The sequence below is a fragment of the Lactuca saligna genome, chromosome 4 (genome assembly GCF_052625555.1).
Source record: "Lactuca saligna cultivar CGN05327 chromosome 4, ASM5262555v1, whole genome shotgun sequence".
In the NCBI taxonomy this organism is placed as follows: Eukaryota; Viridiplantae; Streptophyta; class Magnoliopsida; order Asterales; family Asteraceae; genus Lactuca; species Lactuca saligna.
The window spans coordinates 53,639,529-53,662,885 of NC_136420.1; the positions used below are offsets into that span (position 1 = coordinate 53,639,529).

Sequence of the window (23,357 nt, forward strand, 5' to 3'; positions counted from 1 at the left end):
ACTTTTCCGACCAACATGCCTTCCCACCGAACATCCTTAGACGTATGTTTTTAATTAAACACAAACTATTCATCAGAATTGTGGGCTCGTTACCCAACCATGTTGATTATTTCAACACAAAGGAAGATGTCATCGGAAATAATTGTCTTTCACCATAACTAGGAAAAAAAAATATTGTTGATGTTTGACCATTACCATAAGGTAGGGAGCAGTTTGAAATATTTAGCACCATGTGCACGATAATACCAAAATGTTGAAGACATTAAGCGTATAATTTATTGGTTTATTTGCATATAAAGAACATTGTGGGTCTTCACATATGCTACGTAGTATTTATTGTATGCATTGTGCTCAAGGAGATCTCACCCTTTTATCAAAGGGTGTCCACCCCTTGATTTAAATGAAGAATTAGAGGTTATATTCAATTGTTTAAATGGACATCCTTATTATTTTTGAATGGACACCCTAAACAGTGATGAGTGGAGCTGCTTACAATCCTGCATAAATTAAACACACTCATCCTTTCATATATGTAGGGAAAACAGTTAATGGAAACTACCTAACAAGTTCAAACTCCACGACAAACATCCAAGGGCACGAGGGTTAGTGTTTGCCAATAAAATTCAAGCATAATCATAGTAAGTTGTATTATACATGTAATTATGTTACTTTATAAGGTCTTGTAACTACAATAAGTATAATCTTTAAATTGTCTAATAATAAGATTATACAATGTGGAAGTAGGAAAAAAGAGATGTAAAGAAGCAAAAACCCTAAAAATAACAAAAAGAGAAGTTTTGATATTTGTGTTAAAGATATTCTGATAGTTTAAATATGATTATTAATTCATTTAAAAAAAATTTATCATAAGACCTAAATATTTTTGTTTGTAGCTTGTTTGAATTTGGTTAATCAAAATTTTTTGACCGGTTTATTTTGTTATCTAAATTAAGTTTGGCACATTTGAGTTTTAATATTGATTTCACCACTGATTGTGCTTGGAAAAGTTGTCCCATTGATTGGCAATGGCAATTCACTTAAGGTGATCATAGAGTGCTGTGTGTCAACAATGTTGGTGATTTGTTTCACTAATATGATTCAAGTGTAATGGGATTACTTTTATTGACCAAAAGTGATTTTGATAAATATTAAACAAGTAAGGAAGGTGTGGAGTGCACACTTGTTTAATTTATTCAAGATTAAAAGTAGACTGTCATTTAGGGGCGAAGCCCCTGAACGAACGGGGGTCCGGGGGCAGCGCCCCTGGAAGCGGGGTTCAAGGGGCCGCAGCCCCTGGCTGGGATCGAATCCAAATTTAGAATATTTGACCCGTTTTTGACTTGGTATTAATTCTTATAGAAAATCCGGATTTATGACAGTTTGTTTATGACAGTTTGTTGACTGTTGCCAACTGTTTTTTGACAGTTTTGACAGTTTTCAGACAAATAAGGTATTTAACCGATTTTGGTCAGTTTTTTTTGTACTTACGAAAATTCATATACTCATTCTCTGTTCTTTTCTCTTCTGAGTCTTATCAAATCAAAGATTAGGGAGTACCACCCAATACTTTGATTTGATAGTGAAATCACAATTCTCAGAATTTTCAAGGCTATTTTATCTTATTATCTTACAAACAATCATGTTGGAAGCTTTTGCTTCTCAAGTAAAGGACTTGACGTGCGTTTTTTGATTGTCAGATTGAACAATGACATTAATATATTAAATCAATGTACATTGTTCAACGGTTTCTTAAATAGATATGCTCTCGAAGTGAATTATCATCAAGGGGACAAATCACATGAAAAGCTTTTCACAATATCAACAAATACTTAATTTTCAATGTACACATCACAATGATGACAATTATAGAGACCATTTTAGGCAATTTAGTAAATATATTATGTTTATATAAAATGTCCAACACACCCTCTATTATACTCATAGACTATATCTTTCTGTTTGTCCCAAATGGGGGAGTTGAACTTAAGCATATTGCTAATGAATACCTTTTCACCAACACCTAATACCGTTAAACTACAAACCTTTTGATTTTAAAATATATTATGTAATTCTACATCGACCACAATCGGTATACGCAATAAAAACCAAAAATTGTTGTATTATAATACAAACGTAATTAGTCTAAGTAAATTACAAAAATGGTCCCTAAGCGTTACAAAAAATTGCAAGAATGGTCCTCAAAAATAAAAGTTTCCTAGAGATTTCCTAAATTTAGTTTTTGTTTCATAGTTGTCCACAGCAGCATTTCAACCACTTGTTAAACACTCCCATGTGCAATGTACATGAGGCTACTTTGTTATCTAAAGATAAAATCTACGATTAGAATTGAAAACGGTTACAGATAATTAATTAGAGAGAGACGAGAGAAGAAAAAAAACAAAATACCCTCATGAGCATTACACGTGTGAGTGTTTAACAGAAAGACTGAAACATTGTTTATGGAGGGACCATTTCTGAAACAGAAATCAAACTTAGCGACTTCTTTGAGAAACTTTCATTCTGAGGGACCAATATTGTAGTATTTGGTAAGACTAAGGGACCATTCTTCTAACTCATTATTGGCTAATTGTTGTATTAAATCAAAGGCACAAATAAATTAACGCGACATCTACAATGAGTAACGTTAAAATATTAAATATTTGCTTGTTTAGTAATGACCTTTATCAGCACTTGATTGACCATAACCATGTTATACTTATGTCTGTAAAATTATTGGACATATTTCATGCTTACCTTGCTCAATATTTTCAAAATATATAAAGGGTTGGCAATCTTTAAGCCCACTCAGACTCGAGCAAGGCAGAATGACACGTCATGTTGCACCAAGTGTACCACACATATTTAATTACATTCATTTTTAAATCTTCACAAAATGGAGGGAGAAATATGTCATGTCGATTAACCTTCTCGGATATATGAATTTTGCAAGTTCTTAATCCACACAAAAAACATAAAACGGAGAATTAGATGATAATGAAGCAAAAGATAGTTGCAAGATACAAGTCTTGAAAATATTCAACATACGAAAAGATAAGACTTAAGAGTGTGGTAATTAACACATGTATGATCACTCATTAACAAGATCAACATCCAAACAAAGATGGGGGAAGTACAACATGCGTGTTTTAAAAAACCTCCCTTTCTGAGTTTCATGGGTAGAGTCACAGAAGCAATCATAACTCTTGAATTCTGACCCAGGGTCAACAGCCCATAACCCTGGTTTAATTGCAACACCATGATGATTCCATATGCTTAGAAAGAAAGCATATTCTCCTATCGTATTTTCTTCTAGCGACACCCATTTCATTTCGCCAAAATCTAGTTCCTGAACTTGGAAGAAACCTTCGGAAATGTATTGTATAACATAAAGATTTTCACCCGAACTTACAAACTCCCGATGAAAGATACACGACTCCCCCAAATTCTTGATTTCTAGTAGAGTCAATTGGGCTTTGGATTGAACCTCAGTTCATATAAACTCCCATCGGAGTTTAGGGCATATATCTTTCCCTTGAAAGCGTGTAGATCAAGAAAGTGGTTAACAGAAGAGACATGATTCCATGCTCCTTTACCCTCTAGTGAAAACCATATTCTATAGCTGAATCGATTTAACACAACAAGCACCAACCCAGACCTAGGTATCGAAGGTGAAAAGACAAGAATAGCCTTACCTGGTGAACCTGGGAAAGCTGGGAAGTGAAGTTCATTCCTTGTGATAGGATTTATAAGCCAAAAGTCACGGGTTTTCTCCCCGTAAAAGACCATGTAACCACAAGTTAATCCAACACAGTTCATACCAATGTCAACACAATGGGGAAGGAGGGTTTTGAAATAGTTCCCCTCAAAGTCCTCTAAGTAGCACTCTTTCGTATAAGGATACTTAGGGATCCATATATACCAACATGGGTCGTCTGGATGACATAAACCTCTTTTTATTACAAAGTGCAAATGACCTCCATGACTTGCAAACTCCACTAAATGCAATAAAATCAATGACTCCCAGTCGCATCATAACTAAAAACAACACATCATGGTTAAGCTCTGACCATGGTGCCACACTAGTTTTGTCACGAGTCTTGAACGTGTTACAGCTACATGCATTATCATGGCTCCATTTTGTAGTCACACTCGTTGTCTTAGTCATTCCTACACTTAGCCAATAGCCCACGTGTCAAAAGGATCAAAATACCAAATTTTGCCCAGCAATTTTAAAAAAATAAAATAAAATTAGAAAACCAAAACCATGAATTTGTATAGTAACATACTTCAAGAAATCAATCAACATTTCAACTCTGAATTACTCAATTACTTGAAGAAAAGTTATGAACGAGTACTGAATCGTGGCATAAATATAAACAATTAAACCCTCTGTATAATCAAGTAAGCAGCCAGGCAAGCGAGTTTGAAATAATAAACTGAAAGTAAAATAATTTACCACAAGAATTACCTGATTGAGGGGCTGTAAACGATTTCGGTGAGAAGAATCGGCTTAAGTTTAATAAGCTTACTAAGAATTTATCGAAAAAATTACAGGTGATTCCACATTTTGCAATCTCTGCAGGTGATTTTGGTGAAGTTTATCACTTCCTGTAAGGCTAGTTAGCTAGTCGCTACTTAGCTTCACTAATACTCTCCCGCCAAAAGCCCCCAACTTCCACCGGAAAGTAAAATAATTTGGGGCCTATATAATTTATAGTGTAGCCGAAGTAATGAAATTATGATGATGTTTAATTTATTATTTTTTTTTTGAACGTTAAAGTCGTTAACGTGCCTCTAAATCTTATTTCTAAATTATTAATTTTTATCACAGAACTTAATCCTTCAACTAGAAAATAGATAATTTTTCAACACCTTAATACGGATAGACAAAAAGCCATTTAGTTTATATTTGAAATTTATGATTTTCAATATATGAAGATACGTATGTAAGCCAAACGGCTTAGTGAAATGATGTGGTTGGATATAGATGTAATACAATAATATAGTATCATCGATATCAGAATAAAACCATTTATTTTCAAGCAATTCCAAATTTTAAGCAATTTAGAAAGAAATTCTAATATTCAAAAAGCAAACAAAAAAATCGTACAAACACCCGACTTATAGTGGAACACCTAAAATCGAAAAATAAAAAACACATTTTGAAGAATACTATATTAATCTCAATAAAATAATATTTAAGGGTTACAAGGTTGAGTACTTTATCTGAATAGAGAATAAAAGAATATAACTAAGGAGTTGTTTGATTTGAATTTACTGAGTCTGGTCAGTGCTTACTGTTGACTCGGTCAACAGTCTGATTGTTTTATAGATGCATATTGTAGTTGATTCGGCCAGTCATGCTAACCCAAACGGCTTACTCGGTAAGCCTAAAAATATTGGCTGACTGGAAAAGAAAAAGCTCACAACCCTTTTTTCCTTATTTGCCCTCGTCTTCCCTTGGAGACCTAAAAAGAAACACGCTCGAACAAATAGTTCCATCGATCAGTCGGCTCTTCCTCAACATCTCCCACCGGCGAGTTTTGCTCCTAGCATCTCCGACCAGCGACAACCTCCACAGCGCCGGCGACGACCTCCACAACACCGGCGACGACCACCACAGCAGGTAACGAATTCTACCTTTTATTTTTGTTTTTTTTTTAAATCACAAAAAAGTTAATGTCTAATGAAATTACTGATTTCATTCTATTTGGATTGAAATGGTTTAAAGGGTGTGCATAAAATTTGTTGATATTTGTATATAAAATCTGATTTTCTCTATATAAACTAATGGGTGATTTTAATATGAACTAATGTGTGTATAAAATCAGATTTTAGGTATGTGAAATCAGTAAATGTTGTACATGTTGGTCTGAAATCAGAAAATGTTGAATATGTTTGTATGAAATTAGAACTCAGAAAATGTTATATGCTTATGAAATCAGAATTTATTTGTATGAAATCAAAACTTATGTCGTATATGTTGCTAAAAATGTGATGAACTCAGATTTATGCTTGATTTATGTTGTAAATGTGTGTTATGTGGATGATTTATCTTTCTTTTTATAATAGACATGACAGATAAAATGACTAGAATTAGTTGGAAGTAAGAGATTGTAGACAAAACTTTTTTGGAAGCATGTATACACGAATTAACAAGTAATGGTCGGGAGGGTAGTAGCCTAAAAGCAAGTTCATGGACTGTAGTCACAGAGAAATTGAAAAAACGATCATAATTTTCTTGTCGACAGAAAACAAATGAAAAACTGATATAACTATTTAAGAGCAAAGTATGCAATGTGGTTAAAACTTAAAAGTAAAACCGAAAATCTTTATAATCCTATAACGAATTCTTTCAACATGAATAATGAAGAATGGGAAGCCAAAGCGAAGGTGTGAGTGTGTGTGTATATATATATATATATATATATATATATATATAGAGAGAGAGAGAGAGAGAGAGTTAGGTTCATATGTACTAACTATATATTGTGTGGATGTAGGGATGATTGTGGACCAATCAATTTAAAAACCTAGATAAGGCTATATTGGTAATTTTCTTTTATACACCTAAATTAAGTTCCAATATATATGGAAAATCTCTTATATCTCGGATTAAAATAATGGGTCAGATTCCTTTAAATATTGTTACATCTCAATAACCCCTGGCTGATGTACGTCCAACATACAATTGGTAAGCCCAGTGTACCAGGGGCTACCCCATGTCCAATGCTCTTCGAGGTATGCCCAACGTACCTCATTTACGCCCATCGTACTGTGACATCCCCATTTTCACGGCCAGAAAAAGACCGATTTTGTTTATGCTTTATAAAAATCAGAGTACTTCTTTTAATAAAAATGTTGCGGAATTTGTTCCCAGTAAAACATGATAAATACATTATCAAAGCATTTTCCGAATAAATGTATTATTATTTATTTTAAAACATTTGGGATGTCATTGTCAATACAGAAACATAAGCATAAACATAACTTACATTCATTTATACTAGTGATCTACACCTCTTTAATATCCCAGTGTAATGTAACTTCATATCGGCACTTGTGATTCAAATAAGCTTAAGTGGGTCAGGTTGGGAAACCTGGTGAATACATAGGGTTTTCAACCCATAATATAATTATTATGTTTAAACATCAAACAATCAACCCGATTATCCATCCCCATTATCTTCTTTACTCTTAAGGATCTACCCTAAGAATTATCTATTCCTCGTTCATTTATTCCTAAGGATCATCCTAAGGAATCAGCATGAAATCCATTGTTGCCAAGGTTTACTCAATAGGTACTAAGTCGCATAGTCGCTAGGGTTTAGGCACTAAGTCTCATTGTCGCCAGGGTTTATACAATAGGCACTAAGTCGCATAGTCGCCAGGGTTTAGGCACTAAGTCTCATAGTCGCTAGAGTTTATACAACAAATGCTACGTCTCATAGTCGCCAGGGTTTAGGCACTAAGTCTCATAGTCGCCAGGGTCTAGGCACTAAGTCTCATAGTCGCCATTGTTTACTTATATCCTCTTTCATCCCTCCTCGTTCATCTACCTATGTTTTATCGAACATATACGTACATATAAAATACTTATATAGTTTAAATCACTTAAAACATGTATAAAATTGTTCATCCAATATAGATCTCAAATAAACAGATAATATGCACACATAGCAAGTAATTTATATAAAATACTTCATATATATGTGTAAGATAACTATGCACTTGTTAAAGTGATGATTACAAACTCGGGGCAGCGCTTTGCTTCTAACGATTCTATTTTCCTTCGACGAAACCTAGCATTATTATTGCTAAGTTTTATTCTAATCTTTATTACGACTAATTATTAGTATAGATTCATCATTAACTCAAAGTCTACTTTCATGATCTATCAAGTAAGGAACAACCAGGCAGGATCATATCGGAGGTAAGGTCCGTTTGGTATACGAAGTATACTGTTTGGAAATCCCACTTTAAACACCTCACTAAATCACAGCCTAGACATCATCCCCGTAAGTAGATCAATCAGTATAATGACTCGGAATCACTGATAAATCTTGTTTATAGGTTCATAATAAAGATAATGAACTTAAACATAAGTTATACTTAAAGTAGGGTAAGCATAACTCACTTACTAGGGGGTTTGGTTAGGAGTTGGGCTTTGTGGGGGCAGAACTTCTAAGCCAAAAGCTCTTCTTCTTGAAGCCTTCCGGCGCTCCGGGACTCGCCTCTAACACCTAGGAGGTACTAGGGAAGGGGGAAGAGGTTTTGGGGGTAATTGGAGAGAAAGAGTATGAAAGGTGTGAGTTTTGGGGGTGATTTACACCTCTATTTATATGATGTCTGGGCCGATTCACATCGTGAAAATGGGTGCTCACGTCATGAGCTTGCGTAGGCTCCAAGGCGAAGTCTGGCGCTAACACGTGGCGTCAGACGCAGGTAAAACATCCAATCTTTAAAAATTCATAACTTTTGCATACAAACTCCGTTTTTGGCGTTCTTTATATACACGCGTAGGTGAAGACAAGATATACAACTTTCCTTTTGAATCAATCGGCTAATTCTCGACCGATTTTAAATTTAATACTATGAGAAGATTATACTGTTAAATGAATGCGTAAAATTCATAACTTCTACATACGGACTCCGTTTTTGTCCATCTTTTTATCGTTGAGCTCCTATTAATAAGATCTTCGATTCTCATTTAGGTTGCATTGGCCAAAAATGGATCAATCTGAAATTCGAATTCCGGGTTGTACACTGTTATGCCAAATCTTAGAAAAATCATAACTTCCTCATACGAAGTCAGATTTGGGCGTTCTTTTTATGCACGCTCTCGGTTTAACGTATATTATGACTTTTGTTTGTATTTATACGGCTAAAAAGTTCTCTATCGTAAATTCACTATTTACATCACACAACGTCGTGCCGATTTTGTCGCGAAACTTCGACGAGCCATAACTTCTTCGTTATAACTCAGATTTCGGCGTTCTTTATATGTACGGAACCTTTGTGACATATTCTACAACTTGGTTAAGATTAATCCTTATAAATAATTTTCCATCAAAAACTCATTTTTGATGCTCATTATCTCTAAATTGACTAGCCCGAATCTGCGGGCGTTACACATACTAGGTCCTTATGCAACATTATTTGAAACTAAAAGGGTAAGAAATTTACCTAAAGAACCAGAAGTTACACCTCCTTTGCCCTGATCTTTGTACCCAACTATTTGATGGGGCGAACTCGACCGATGTTCACAGTTGGGGGCCATCTTCGACACCGCCTCATCCCAATGAAGTCTTTTGTAACGCTTGGTCCAGGTAATATTTATTTATCAAACATTTTGGGGTTATGGGCGGGAAATCGACGAGTTGGGGAGCTCCAAATCGTCGTGTAAGGATCTATTTGGGGAGCTCCAACTCAGTATGGGCGGTTTATCGAGAAGTCAGATCAATTTGAGGTTTCGGGTTTCGGGAAAGATAGTGGTGGTTTTCTCCAAAAGGCTTTAAGGTTTGTTCTTTTTCAGGTTTGGTAAGTTCTACTAGGGTTGGTTTTAGTTGTCTTAGGAAGACTGTATTATTCTCGGGTCGTGGTTGTGTTCAGATTGTTTGGCGTGATGAGAAATGTAAGGACGGATTTCAAGGACAAAATCTAGTTTAAGTGGGGGAGAGTTGTAACGCCATGTTTCGAGTTGATCCCATGTTGGGCATGGTGATTAGGGTTTGGGTATTAGTAGGCTTTGAACCCTTGGGTAATTGAGATTCAAACTCAGTTGGGGTTCGATAAGGTATTTCGGATGGTTTGGGTATTCGGTTTGTGTTTTGGAATCAAAGGGCATTTTGGTAATTTGTCAACTCGGTCTTTATGGAAAGTGGATTCTCGTTCAGGATATCTTATGGAAAGTATGAAATGATAATAGTGTTAAGCATCTTGATACCTTTTCATGGATATAAGGATGGTCGGATGCAGAATTGTATTGAGAAAGTTATGGTCTTCGCATGAATTAGGATTTGGGGAAAACCCTAGTATGTAGGGCATACCAAGGTGGTACGTAGGGCGTACCAAGGAAAAGGGAGTTACGCAAGGCATATCTATAGGAATGCGCAACATAGGTGCGAGGTTGGGTCGGTGTGAGACCTCGAACGCTGGGCGTACGAGGTGGTACGATGGGCGTACGAGGGGCAGGTTGAAAACCCTAATTTTAGGGTTGTACTTTATATAAGCATAATGTTAGCCTCTTTCTTTATTTTCTAAGTCATCCCACACCCTCTAAAACCCTAGAAGTTGTCCTTAGGCCTTCATGGTGGCATTTTGAGCTTATGGACTCCATTTTTGGTGTGTTTGGTCCATTTCTAAGAAGATGGAGCTTGGTGCAAGGATGTGAATCAAGGAAGAGCTTATGGATCTTGCTTATGTGTCTCATTTTCAGCTTGTTAGAGGTAAAAAGCTTTGAACTTGATCATTGATATCTTAGATCTATCATTTATGAGTTTTGGTTCATTTTGGTCCCTAGAATGAGATCTAGTGGTCTTGATTACACTCAGGAGCTTTGAGTTGTCCTTCTTAGTGTTTCTGAGGTTCAAGGTCCATAAAGTTGGCACCTTTATAGTTTAAAACCATACATGTTTGAGTTTGGGTCCTTTTCTTCAACAACCCAAATTTTTACAGAAAATTTTAACTTCTAATTTCATAAATTTAAACCACAAGGTGTCTAAAAATCCCATTACACAGCTATAGTATTTTAAAATTCAGAGTATAAAACTAAATGTGAAAACACTGAAGAATGCACACCACACCATCAAGATGAGCCCTTTAGAAGTACCTGAAAGATTCAATGGAACTGTAAGCACAAGCTTAGTAAGTTTCCCAAAACACACGAATCATATAATCATATAATACCATGCACACATATATACATATATGTTTGCTACGAACTCCCTCCATGGTCTTCATTTGGAATGCCATGGGCTACCCCCATGGTCTTGTATCCCCGAACCATGGGCTCCTCCTATGGTCTTATCATGTGTCATGGGCTCTTCCCACGGTCTTCACATAAATCCACATATAGATCAAATAACAACATTTACATACTCCATTACTAATTATTTCATATCAATTAATGGGCCAGCCTTGGTGCCTTCAACCCATGAGTGTAGTGAGAAAACTCACCTCAATCTGCTGACACAAAAGCTGCTCGCCTAACAGTCTGAACCCACACACTGAATAATGATATAATTAACCCTAAATTAGGATTATACACAACTAAAGAGTCCAATCATGTAAGCCTAATTCCTTCCATATTAACCTAAAATTCTTCCCTTTGCTAATGGGCCTAAGATCCAAGATAAAAGTCATTAATGGTCCGCATAGCCCAATAAGGCCCAACCAAAATAAGTATGGCCCAAAACATAATATCAACCTAAAACTCTATATGGGACCAGGTCGAAAACTGAATAAGGCCTAATAAGCTTACAAGCCCAAACCCAATTGGGTGCGTACCCCCTGCATACCACTTCAGTACGCTTAGCGTACTAGTCTGTTAAGTAGTACGCACTGCGTACAGTACACTATGTACGACGTATAAGCAGATTAAGCACCACGACCATTAAGTGCTTAATACTTGGCATTTCAACGTCCAATTTTGGATCTGGACTCATTAAGACATCCTCATTAATGGTCCGCATAGCCCAATAAGGCCCAACCAAAATAAGTATGGCCCAAAACATAATATCAACCTAAAACTCTATATGGGACCAGGTCGAAAACTGAATAAGGCCTAATAAGCTTACAAGCCCAAACCCAATTGGGTGCGTACCCCCTGCATACCACTTCAGTACGCTTAGCGTACTAGTCTGTTAAGTAGTATGCACTGCGTACAGTACACTATGCACGACGTATAAGCAGATTAAGCACCACGACCATTAAGTGCTTAATACTTGGCATTTCAACGTCCAATTTTGGATCTGGACTCATTAAGACATCCTCAGGCATAAAGTTGGCTACTTTATGCCCTTGTACGCCATAAGGGACCCCAAAAGTTCATTCTTTACATTTAGACTTCATGTAAGACCTCAAGCTTATGCATGGAAACTATAAAACCCTCAAGATGGCACCTTTATGCATCTAGTAGGCTCACAAAGAACAGATATATCCATATTATTCTCTGGAGTTGCTCAACTCACAAGAAAAAGTCTAAGAACCAAAAAGGGACTCTATGGCAAAAACCTTAGCTTAAACTAACAAAAGAGATGACAAGTTTACGACTTTATACCTTCAGAAGTTCCTCAAGATGAACTTGATGCAGGATCTAGAAGCTCAATGACACCCAAAGCTTGTTCACCACTTTCTCCTTCTTGAATGCTCTCTAAAATAGCCAACTACACACTTTCTAAGCTCAAAAATTACGCTCACAACGAAATCTAGGTTAAAGGACGAAATGAGGCTATGGAGATTGATAAGGGTTTGGTCCAAAAGACCAAAGGACATTTATATAGGTCTCAATCTCAGATATTAGGGTTTTTTCCATCTGCCATGTATGCCCCGTATACCAACTTGTACGCCCCACGTACGTGGTGCACCTTCGCGATCATTCCACCTCGGTACGCTAACCGCACCTATAAGTACACCCATCGTACGAAAGGCAACATTGCAACACAAAATCATTTCAAGGGCATAAAGGGTAATTACATGGATTAGAGTGTTACATTTTTATGAAAGAAGAATGCTACTCTTTGAGATTGGGTCTTTTTCGGGCATGCAAAGTCACCAAGTCAGTGACTTTATGGTTCTAAACATTAATTTAGAAGTGGATTTGTGATTTGGACTTATCGGATAAAACATTAAGAGCTTAATGAAGGTTTTTGCTCAATGGAGGAGTACATTGGGCGTACAAGTCTGTACATGCAGCGTACAAGCCAAACAGCCTGTACGTGTAGCGTACAGTTGAGTACGCCTCACGTACTTAGTCTGGAGAAGTTTTGCTTATTAGGCTTCGATGTGGGTCATCTGTTGGGCTTAACTGGCTTGGGCCCTATTGGGCCATTAGGTTTTGGTCTGATAGTGATTTTGGGAAGGCCCATAAAGGGGTTTGGGCCCAATTTGGAAAATTAGGCCATGGAGGTCATGAGTAGTTATTGGTGTTTTGGGCTTGAGTGTTTAAGTATTAATGGGCCATCGAAATGCATAGTGTTTTGGACTAGAAGAATGGTTGGGCCTCAAGGTAAGGCCCATGTAATGGGTTTGGGCCCAATTTGGAAAATTGGGCCATTGGTTGATTAGTTGTCCTTTGGGCCTTTTAGATTGTAGTTTGGGCCATAGTTTTGGACAAGGCTAGGTTAGGGGTAAAATGGTCTTTTACCCCAGGTATGAAGTTATGGTTATGGGTTGGAACCCAATTGATAATTGGGTATTGTTTTGTTATTGGTAGTTGAGGATTTGTCAGCCATCAACCAAGAGTTTTCTGTATGATTCAGTAGTACGAGGTGAGTCTTCTTACTATATCCATGGGTCGAAGACACTAATACAGGCCCATTGCATGTTATGTGGTATGCTATTTGTCTCTGTGATACTTGCATGGAAGACCTCGGGGGAGCCCGTGGAAATTGGATGTCAAACCATGGGGGAAGCGCATGGCATTCCAGGTAAAGACCATGGGGGATCCCATAACATATTAGATAAAGACCATGGGGGAGTCCATGTCAACAAGATGTATGTTGCATGATAATATATGGTTGTATGTTGTATGGTATTTTGAAGAACTCACTAAGCTTTGTGCTTATAGTTTTCAGTTTATGTTTTAGGTACTTCGGTTTTCAATTTGGAGAGCTCTGGATGACTGCAGAGTACACACCATATGTTTTTGTATTCTGCGAACTACTATGATTTGATAATGTTATGTTACCTTGGTTTTTAGGAAAAATATGTATTAAAGATTTATAAATCTAAAAACAATTTTTTTATGGCGTGATTTTTAGGTCCTTACAAAAGAACTTTATCCATATATTATTATCTTGACCATAATCATACAAAGAACTTTCACCCTAGTCCACGATAGTAGGGTCTTTGTTTGCTATTTTATGTATCTTCAAATCAAAATATGCTAAATTATTAATAGAAAACAAGCTAATGGGATACGTATATGTGACTCTTACTTTAGCTTCATGTACCATATTGACATGTGATAAAAGAACTTAAAGATAACCATAAAAAAAGCTACAAAATAGGATGTTATGATAAGGAAAATTGGCTAGAAATTATAATAAAACAAAGTAAAAAGTCAATTACCTTGAATCTTTAGTTGATGTCTTACTCATTGTTGACTAGGGGAGGATCGACAAAATAGTCGTGACAAAACAAAAACTCCAAGCAAGACCAAGCCAAAGATCAATTTCCATTTAGGAGAAATCAGAAGGGTTTTTGTTATAAAATCCCCCCAACTTTACATAAAATAGTTGGTTATGTCCCAAGTCTATTTTTTTATGCATTAAAACCCCATTACCCGGCTATAGCAGGTAACCCAATTATATCAGCTTCCATAATTAAATATTTTGACATTAAATAAGAAAATGTAGCTGAGAAGGATCGAACTCAAGCAACCTCCCCAAGTTACAAAGCCTTTTACCACTAGACTAGGATGGTTTCTTTGAAAGGCTTTCTAAAACATTATATTTATAATCTAAAACGCCAATATTATTATTATTATTATTATTATTATTATTATTATTATTATTATTATTATTATTTTTATTATTATTATTATTATTTTTATTATTATTATTATTATTATTATTATTATTTTTATTATTATTATTTTTATTATTATTATTATTATTTATATATATATATATATATAGGCTCTTTTTTTTTAATTTTTAATCCGGTAACGCATTCGCTTTTACTATGTGTCCACCGCCTTCATCCTCCAATAGATACATTACTATGCATCTTCATATACAGTTTAACTAGATGCTTCCCAATCGACCACCTTAATCCTTCTTGGGTGTATTCCGTTTTCCCTACCGACGATTTATCGATTTTTTCTTATCTGCTCTATATTCCAGTTTTGAAACTCTGTGTTGGAAATCTTGGAGACAATCCTTCGACTTCTCTTTATTACCCTTCTCTATTTAAGAAAAATTCGGCTCCTCTTCCTTACAACGAACCACCGTCACCCCATTTACCGGCTCCACACTGTTGGTGAAAAACGACGAAACGAGCGGTCACCGGTGGTGCCCTAATGAGTCATCGACTTCCTGACATTAATTGCTATGTGTGATCGTCTCCTGTTACAAGGGACTGCAACACCGCCTCATTCAGTTAGGAAACGACTCGCTCGATCGTCTCCTGTTACAAGAGACTTCAACTCCATAAATCCTAATTGTGTTTCAATTTCACCCATATAGGTCCGATTATCTTTCAATTTTGGTTTCATTTAGTCTTCCAATTTCAGCACTTCTTCAATTTGTTTTGGTGTTTAGATTGGAAATTGTTGCAATATCGTTACATTCATGTGAATTCACAGAAAGAACAAAGAATGTATGGTTCGGAACGAAAGAGCTTCCACAATACCACCACATTTCTCTTTTCATCCCCGATGACAAACACAAACCCTTGGTAAGCTACCTTAATAAGTTTATTTCTTTAATTTTTTTTCACTTTTCATCATATCTATCTGTTTGTATAAGTTTTCTTTACCTAATTGAGCCATAATACTAATTCCTTTGCTTCATTTATATCTTTATGTAATGTTGTTGTACACAGATTACATGTAGCTGATCTTTTTTATCAGAATTTGTACTTCAAGGTTTGTCTGCCACTTGCTCGATGAAATGTTTAAGAGAATATTGTGTTTTTTTTTTCAACATACCACTATTCTTTAGCATTAAAAATGTCAGTTACGTACTTAACAAGGTTAATGCCTTTTATAGGGACAAGAATTTAAGGTCCCTGCAAATGCTAATGAAGTGGTTATCAGTTTATGGTTGGCACCTGCTTCCTAAACCGAAAAATGGTTTGAGTGTTATTGTATTGCAATTGGGAGTGTAGATCCTTATGTGAGTTTATCTCTTTTGTTGTTCTTTTCATGCCCTAAATTCAACCCGGACTTGAAAGAAGCTTTAAATGGACAAGACTGCTACAGCTCAAGTAAATTTTTTTTTTTTAATATAAACATTAAAAATTCAGACAATTGGTTTTATTCAGGAGGTGTTAAGAAATCACTGATGGGGACATACTTGATGTGACATCCCCAAAATCACGGCCAGAAAAGACCGATTTTGTTTATGTTTTATAAAAATCAGAGTACTTCATTTTATAAAAAGGTTGCGGAATTTGTTCCCAGAAAAACACGATAAATACGTTATTAAAACATTTTCGAAGAAACGTATTTTTATTCATCTTAAAATGTTTGGGATGTCATCGTTAATACAGAAACATAAGCATAAACAGAACTTACAATTATTTACACTAGTGATCTACATCTCTTTAAATCTCTCAGTGTAATGTCACTTCACTTCGTCACCTGTGATATACATAAACTGAGTGGGTCAGGTTGGGAAACCTGGTGAGTACATAGGGTTTTCAACCCACAATAATATAATTATTATGTTCAATCAAACAATCAACCTAATTACTCATCCCCGTTATCTTCTTTACTCTTAAGGATTTAACCTAAGAGTCGTCTATCCTGCATTCGTTTATTCCGGAATCCCTTACTCCCAGGGTTATAGGACTGGTACTAAATCCATAGCTGCCAATGTTCGTTCGTAAAGCACTAATTCCATAGCCGCTATATCTTACTCATCGGGTACTAAATTCATAGCTACCAGTGCTCAACAGGTACTAAGTCCATAGCTACCAATTCCTACAGGTACTAAATTCATAGCTACCGGTGTCTAACTAATAGGTACTAAGTCCATAGCTACCAACTCCTAACAGGTACTAAATCCATAGCTACCAACGTCTGACAGGTACTAAGTCCATAGCTATCGGTGTTTGTCCCATAGGCACTAAGTCTATAGCTGCCAATGTATACTCACGTCATCTTCTATCTCTCATCATTCATCTACCCATCATCATACCCAACATATTCGTATATATAAAATACGTATACAATTTTGAATCCTTTAAAACATGTATAAAACGTTCATCCAGCATAGACAGCAAGTATTCAGATAATATGCACACATAGCACGTAGTTTATATAAAATACTTCATATCTATGTGTAAGATGAAAGGGACTATGCACTCACTTGATAGGTGGTGACTCAACACTCGGACAGCGCTTCGATACTTTCAAAACAATTTCCTTCGATAAAACCTAGTATCAACACCACTAGGGTTTAGTCTAACGATAACCGCGACTAATTAATAGTATAGCTATTATTATTATTATATAAGCGTTAAATAACACTTAATATAACTCATAATAATAGACCAAACAATTATTTTAAGGTCCTAATAATGTTACTGTAATTAATTAGAAGCTATATTAAAACTAGCGTAGGCGTATCTCACTTACAGCGGGTTTTTCGCAAAACCGGGCTTCGCTGGAGCAGCGTTTCCCGAGCCGAAAGGCTCTTTTCTCGGATCCGTCGGGTGCTTCGGGACTTCCGCCTCGTGCTAGGGAGTTACCCTAGGCTTTGGGGGGTTAGGGAGGCTTAGAGAGAGAGTTTAGAGAGAGAAGGAAGAGGGTTGAGGTGTGAGAATGAATGGAACCCGGCACCTCTATTTATAGGGGTGCTGACTGGTCTACTCGCCGAGTAGGAGGGACCTACTCGCCGAGTTGGTCCATGTGGCGGCCTTCTGGTGGTGCCACGTGTCCAATTCTGGTGGTGCCACGTCACCCCCTATCGCGTATCAGCCTTTAAACTTAGAAAAATCATAACTTTCGCATATGAGCTCCGTTTTCGACGTTCTTTATATCCACGCGTAGGTAAAATCAAGATCTACAACTTTCGTTTAGACTCCGTCGGCTAATTCTCGACCGATCTCAAATTTAACAGTAGGAGGCGTTTAGACTGTTAAATGACCGCGAAGATATCATAACTCCTTCATACGGACTCCATTTTCGTCTGTCTTTTTACCATTGAGTTCCTATTAATGAGACCTTCAACTCTCATTTAGGTCGCGTAATCCAAAAACCGCTCGAACTAAAATTCGAGTTTCGGGTTGTATACTGCTAAGCTGAATCTTAGAAAAATCATAACTTCCTCATACGAAGTCAGATTTGGGCGTTCTTTTTATCGACGCTCTTAGTTTAACATATTCTACGAATTTCATTTAGATCACTAAGGCTAAAAAGTCCTCCATCGTAAATTCACTATTTACGCTTCCCGGTGTCGTGCCGGTTCCGTCGCGAAACTTCGACGGGCCATAACTTCTTCGTTATAACTCAGATTTCGGCGTTCTTTATATGTACGAAAACCTTGTGACATATTCTACAACTTGGTTAAGATTATTTATTCTAAATAATCTTTTGTTGAAAAGTCATTTTCGACCCTATTGCCTCTAAATTGACTAGCCCGGATCTACGGGCGTTACACTTGAATGGCAGAAGCTCTTCCACATTTAGTGGGATGCGTCAAGAACTAATGAGTCTGCCAAGTGCACATCAGCAAGACTGATGTTAAGTGGATTTTTTTTTTGCATATCTTAGAAAAAAAAACTAAAATCGAGCAATGTATTTTCATTTTAATGTTTGGCTTTATATAATTTGGATCCTTTTTTCTGCAAAGGGCAATGTCCTTTCTTTTTATTATTTTAAGCATCAAAATTGTAAAATGACGGATTGCAGAGAATAACAACATACTTAACTGTGTCTACCAATTAAGACAATCTACTATACATGTACACAAAAACAATACCTTCCAACCCCGCAACGCGGGGGTTAGCATCTAGTTATTATTATAGTTCTCAAGAAAAGGAATAGTGAACTTGTTATTTTTTTGGCAGAATGTGTCCCTATACTATCGTTGGGCTTCAAAGTTAGGAATCGTAAATTTCAATATTTTTTGGCAACTTTGCTCCTCATTCCTTACCCATTTTGACACTTTTGGTCCTTGCAATCAATATTTTTACACTTTTCAGGAACCTTTTAATATTTAAAGTTTGGCCACAAAACTTTAACAGTTTGACAACTTTGATCCATTTTCTAAAAAGTTGCTAATTCCTACCCTTTTAATTCTTTAGCCATTTTGACACTTCTGGTCCTTGTAGTCAAAACTTTTACATTTTTTTCATAAAAACATGAAAAAACAGTCCGGGACAAAGTCCGGACTTTTCATCCATGCACTTTCTACGTCTGACATATTTATTAATTCGGAAATAACATTGAAAGCTTCTGCCCCCGCGTAGCGGAGGTAACCTTTCTAGTTATTATTAAAAAATTTATTTGAACTTATACTGTGACAACCTGAAATTTTATTTCCTTACTATAACCCATTGCCACTAATAAAATAATTTTATTAGTATTTTCGTTAACATTTGGGTTAGACAAATCAATAAATGTTTTATTTTATTTTATTAGTGTCGTAATAAAATAAATAAGAACACGTGAAATACCCTCCAATTTATCTGGAAAAAGTTTTTAATTACGACCATTTAAACAGGTAAAATTTTAAACTCCGTTTAACGTCGGTATGGGGTGGATCCCCACCTGGCCAGCAACTCAAGCCCTATATAAGGGATGAGTAGCTCTTTCCCATGAACTTTTCTCACTCTAAAAGCTTTATCTCTCTATAAGTGGGTTTGTTTAAGAATCACCTCATTCAAGCTCCAAAATCATAAGTAATACTCCCTAACTTGTTGTCTAGCTTTGCATTCATACAAACTCGAGATTTAATCACCCAAACACCTTAAAACTCGAGTTTACGGTTTGAGAATACCTCCCAAAACCGTAAACACCCTTAAGGGGGTTTTTGAAGCCCAAAATCCCTCCAAAACTCTTTTAATACTCATCCTTGACTTAGAAACATACATGCATTAAGTTGGAAACCCGAAATCACGCCTTTAGGAGTGTAAACATGAGTTTACGGTCCATGAATATTCATGAACCGTAAACACCAAAAAGGGTGTTTTAGTGTCCCTAACTCCCTCCTTAGCATGTTAAATGGGCTAGAAACTTGTATGATTGAGCTTAGGATCACAAAACACGAAACGAATAGTGTGCTAAAGGGTTTACGGTCGTAAACCCTAGTGTGTTACGACCGTGAACTCCCAAGGAGTCATCCAAAGACCGCAAACTCCAAGGGAGTGCCCCTTTTGAACCCTAAACACCCCTCAAGCCTTGGAATTTACCTTGGAACCCTTCCTAGTGATACAAGAGACTTGAAAGCTCACAAATACACTCCTCCCATGAGTTTACAGCCGTAAACTCATGGGGGGAAATGGTCCCTCAGCCGTAAACTCACCTAAGGTGAGTGTTTGAGGAGTAAACTCCATAGTGAGGCCTAACATTCCTTCCTTGCAACCCAATAACCTTCTAGCCCTTGACCAAAGAGTTTTTCTTCGCATTAGGATGTCTATATGTGTTTAATTAGTGTCATAATCACTAATTACTTGTAAACATATGTCTTCATATGCTACTAGGGTCATACAGTGTGTTCAAGTCCTTACTTGACACCAAAAGCTCACCCGACACTTCCACCCTATCTACTCGCTACAGGTGAGTTCATACCCCTTAATTAACCTTTTCAAAATGTTTTTTTACATGTTTTAAGGGGGGGGGGGGGGGGATACAAGTTTTAGCATCACATCATATGTGATTTATAACTTGCAACCAAAAAGGAATTTCTATACTTTTAGCTACTTGTCAATAAAACTGTTTTAGATAATTATCAAAACGCATTTTCTATGTTAATTTGTTGTTAAAATATTTTCAAACTGTGTTTAAACTACTTTTCTTTTAAACTATGTCTACACCAATATATTTATATAAGTAAGACTTGAAGGACTTAGGACCGATAGCTCGCCTTATTTCCTGTTCTTGTTTGATTGTGGTCTTAGGGTACATTGTTATTCGTCTAACTATCGTTGATTCCTTAGTTATATATCATATATACTTGTGTTAGATATGAAAGTCTTCATCTTATTCAACACATTTGTAAATCAAAGGCATGAAACCCTACACTCTATTTAACAATAATAGGTATAGTTAAGACTACTGCTCGTTACCTCTATCACTATGATACTCACTATAATTACTAATATTACGAGTTAAGGCACATTAAAGAGAATACTCTCTATACTATACTAAAACTTACTATACTATAATACAAGAGAATACACTAATCCAGAACATGACACACTATCCCTCTATGCAGCACTCTACTGCGCAAATACCATGTAACCAGAGCTTCCTGAAAGGAAAGCAACACTACATGTATAGATCTATACATGACAGACGCTATTACATCCCGATTGTTAACTACAGTCTGAACCGACTAGGCCCAAGGGTGGAACTACATCACTACACCACGTATGACCGGGAAGGTCATCGGGCTCTCTCTATCATCACTCATATTGGTTACATGAGAGATTACATCCATATCTGAATTAGCTCACTAAGAATTAAAGTCCAAATTAACTTCCCGAAGTAAATAAATACATATTACTAATTGAAGTTTGCGACACTACTACAGCCAGTCGACAATACTTTTCCTCATCCATGTTACTTGAATGAAACTTATTACCTTATTTTTGTAACTGAAAGTTTCAATGAAAAATACTTGTACACACTCGAAGGATTTAACTTACAAATGCACAATTCTGGAAATTATAGGATTTTCTAGGGATTTCTACTACTTTCAAACACTAATTTCAGCTTTTATACTACATGATTGTCAACACTTTTATACAAGCAACGACACTAAAATCTTATGAACTCACCAGCTTTATGCTGATACTAGTTTTCAAAATAACTTGTATCCTCAGGTCAAAGATAGACAGGTCCTGGTGCAGCTTTTGAGAAGACGGAGCGTATACAAGACCCATCATTTGTTTTGTTTATACTTTTGGTGTCTATCAGAACTATACAGAACACGCTTGTATTTAAAATCACTATATTAATACAATTGTTGTTGTTGCTTGTTTTTACTATTATGCAATTGTTATCATACTGTACATGACGTCCTCCACCTCAGAACGTATTCCGCCGTTCTCGGTTTTAGGGTGTGACATATAGATACAATTTCGAATATCTTTTTAAATAAATATAAATATATAAACATAAATTTGTTTTCAAATGTATTTATATATATATTTAAAATGATATTTATACTTCTAAAATCATATTATTATTATTATTATTATTATTATTATTATTTTATAAATTTATACATTATTATTATTATTATCATTATTATTATTATTATTATTATTATAAGGATATACATATATTTTAAAGGTATAAATGTTTTTTAATTTCTATTTTTGCTAGATCTTATTTAAGGCATTTATATAAAAATGCTATGTTATTATTATTATTATTATTATTATTATTATTATTATTATTATATATATATATATATATATATATATATATATATATATATATATATATATATATATATATATATATATATCCTCCCTAATAAATGAAAATAGTTTTGCCATATGTCATTCTTTCATTAACTTGGACACATGTCATTTTTTGGTATTTTTGAATAAATGTTTTTTTCATGTGTTATTTTCTCATATTATTATTATTATTATTATTATTATTATTATTATTGTTATTTAGTTTTTACAGAAAATCTCCCTATTCTAATAAAATAATAGTTTTATTCTTTTTTTGACATGTGTCACCATATCAGGCCTTATAATTAATGCATATTTTATTTTTCTTTTGCCATGTGTCACTCTATTATGTCTCCTAATTAATGCATGACATTTATCAACCTATTGATTATCCATATTAAATTTCAAAATTTTAAATTTTCCATTCTAATTACATTAAATTAAATAACATTAGAATAAAAAATAAAATAAAAGTAACACAAATTATAAAGTGATATAGTTTTATATATTTATTTAAATCAATGATTATACTTTTATATATTTATTAAAATAAGTGATTAATAGTTTTAAGTTTTTAGTATTAAAGTTAATTAATTTTATAGCTGTGATTCTCATGGGTTATAAACTAGTTAAATAATAAATATAACATGTTGTGAAGTAAAAACACCAAAACTCCTCAGCTTGGTGGTTGAAACGCTCCTTGCTTTATGGAAGACCCGAGTTCGAATGTCCCTCGCTCTCTTTTCAAGGTCGTCGCCTTTTTCTTTTCTTTGATGGAAGTAGTGCTATCTTGGAGCCACGTCAGCTTCCAACTCCTCAAATTCTGTCCCATT

At 35.4% G+C, this 23,357-nt stretch overlaps 1 long non-coding RNA gene across 3 annotated transcripts; it reads left to right on the forward strand.

The window, feature by feature from the left end:
• Nucleotides 1-14,900: 14,900 nt before the first annotated feature.
• Nucleotides 14,901-22,040, forward strand: LOC145038507 (uncharacterized). Of its 3 annotated transcripts, XR_013679410.1 has the most exons (5): nucleotides 14,901-15,410; nucleotides 15,530-15,621; nucleotides 15,769-15,811; nucleotides 15,936-16,061; nucleotides 21,940-22,040. It is a non-coding gene; the product is annotated as an uncharacterized LOC145038507 (long non-coding RNA). The 3 variants fall into 3 exon arrangements; XR_013679409.1 differs by lacking the exon at nucleotides 21,940-22,040 and having other exon boundaries at nucleotides 15,486-15,621; nucleotides 15,936-16,348; XR_013679408.1 differs by lacking the exon at nucleotides 21,940-22,040 and having other exon boundaries at nucleotides 15,936-16,348.
• Nucleotides 22,041-23,357: the final 1,317 nt, after the last annotated feature.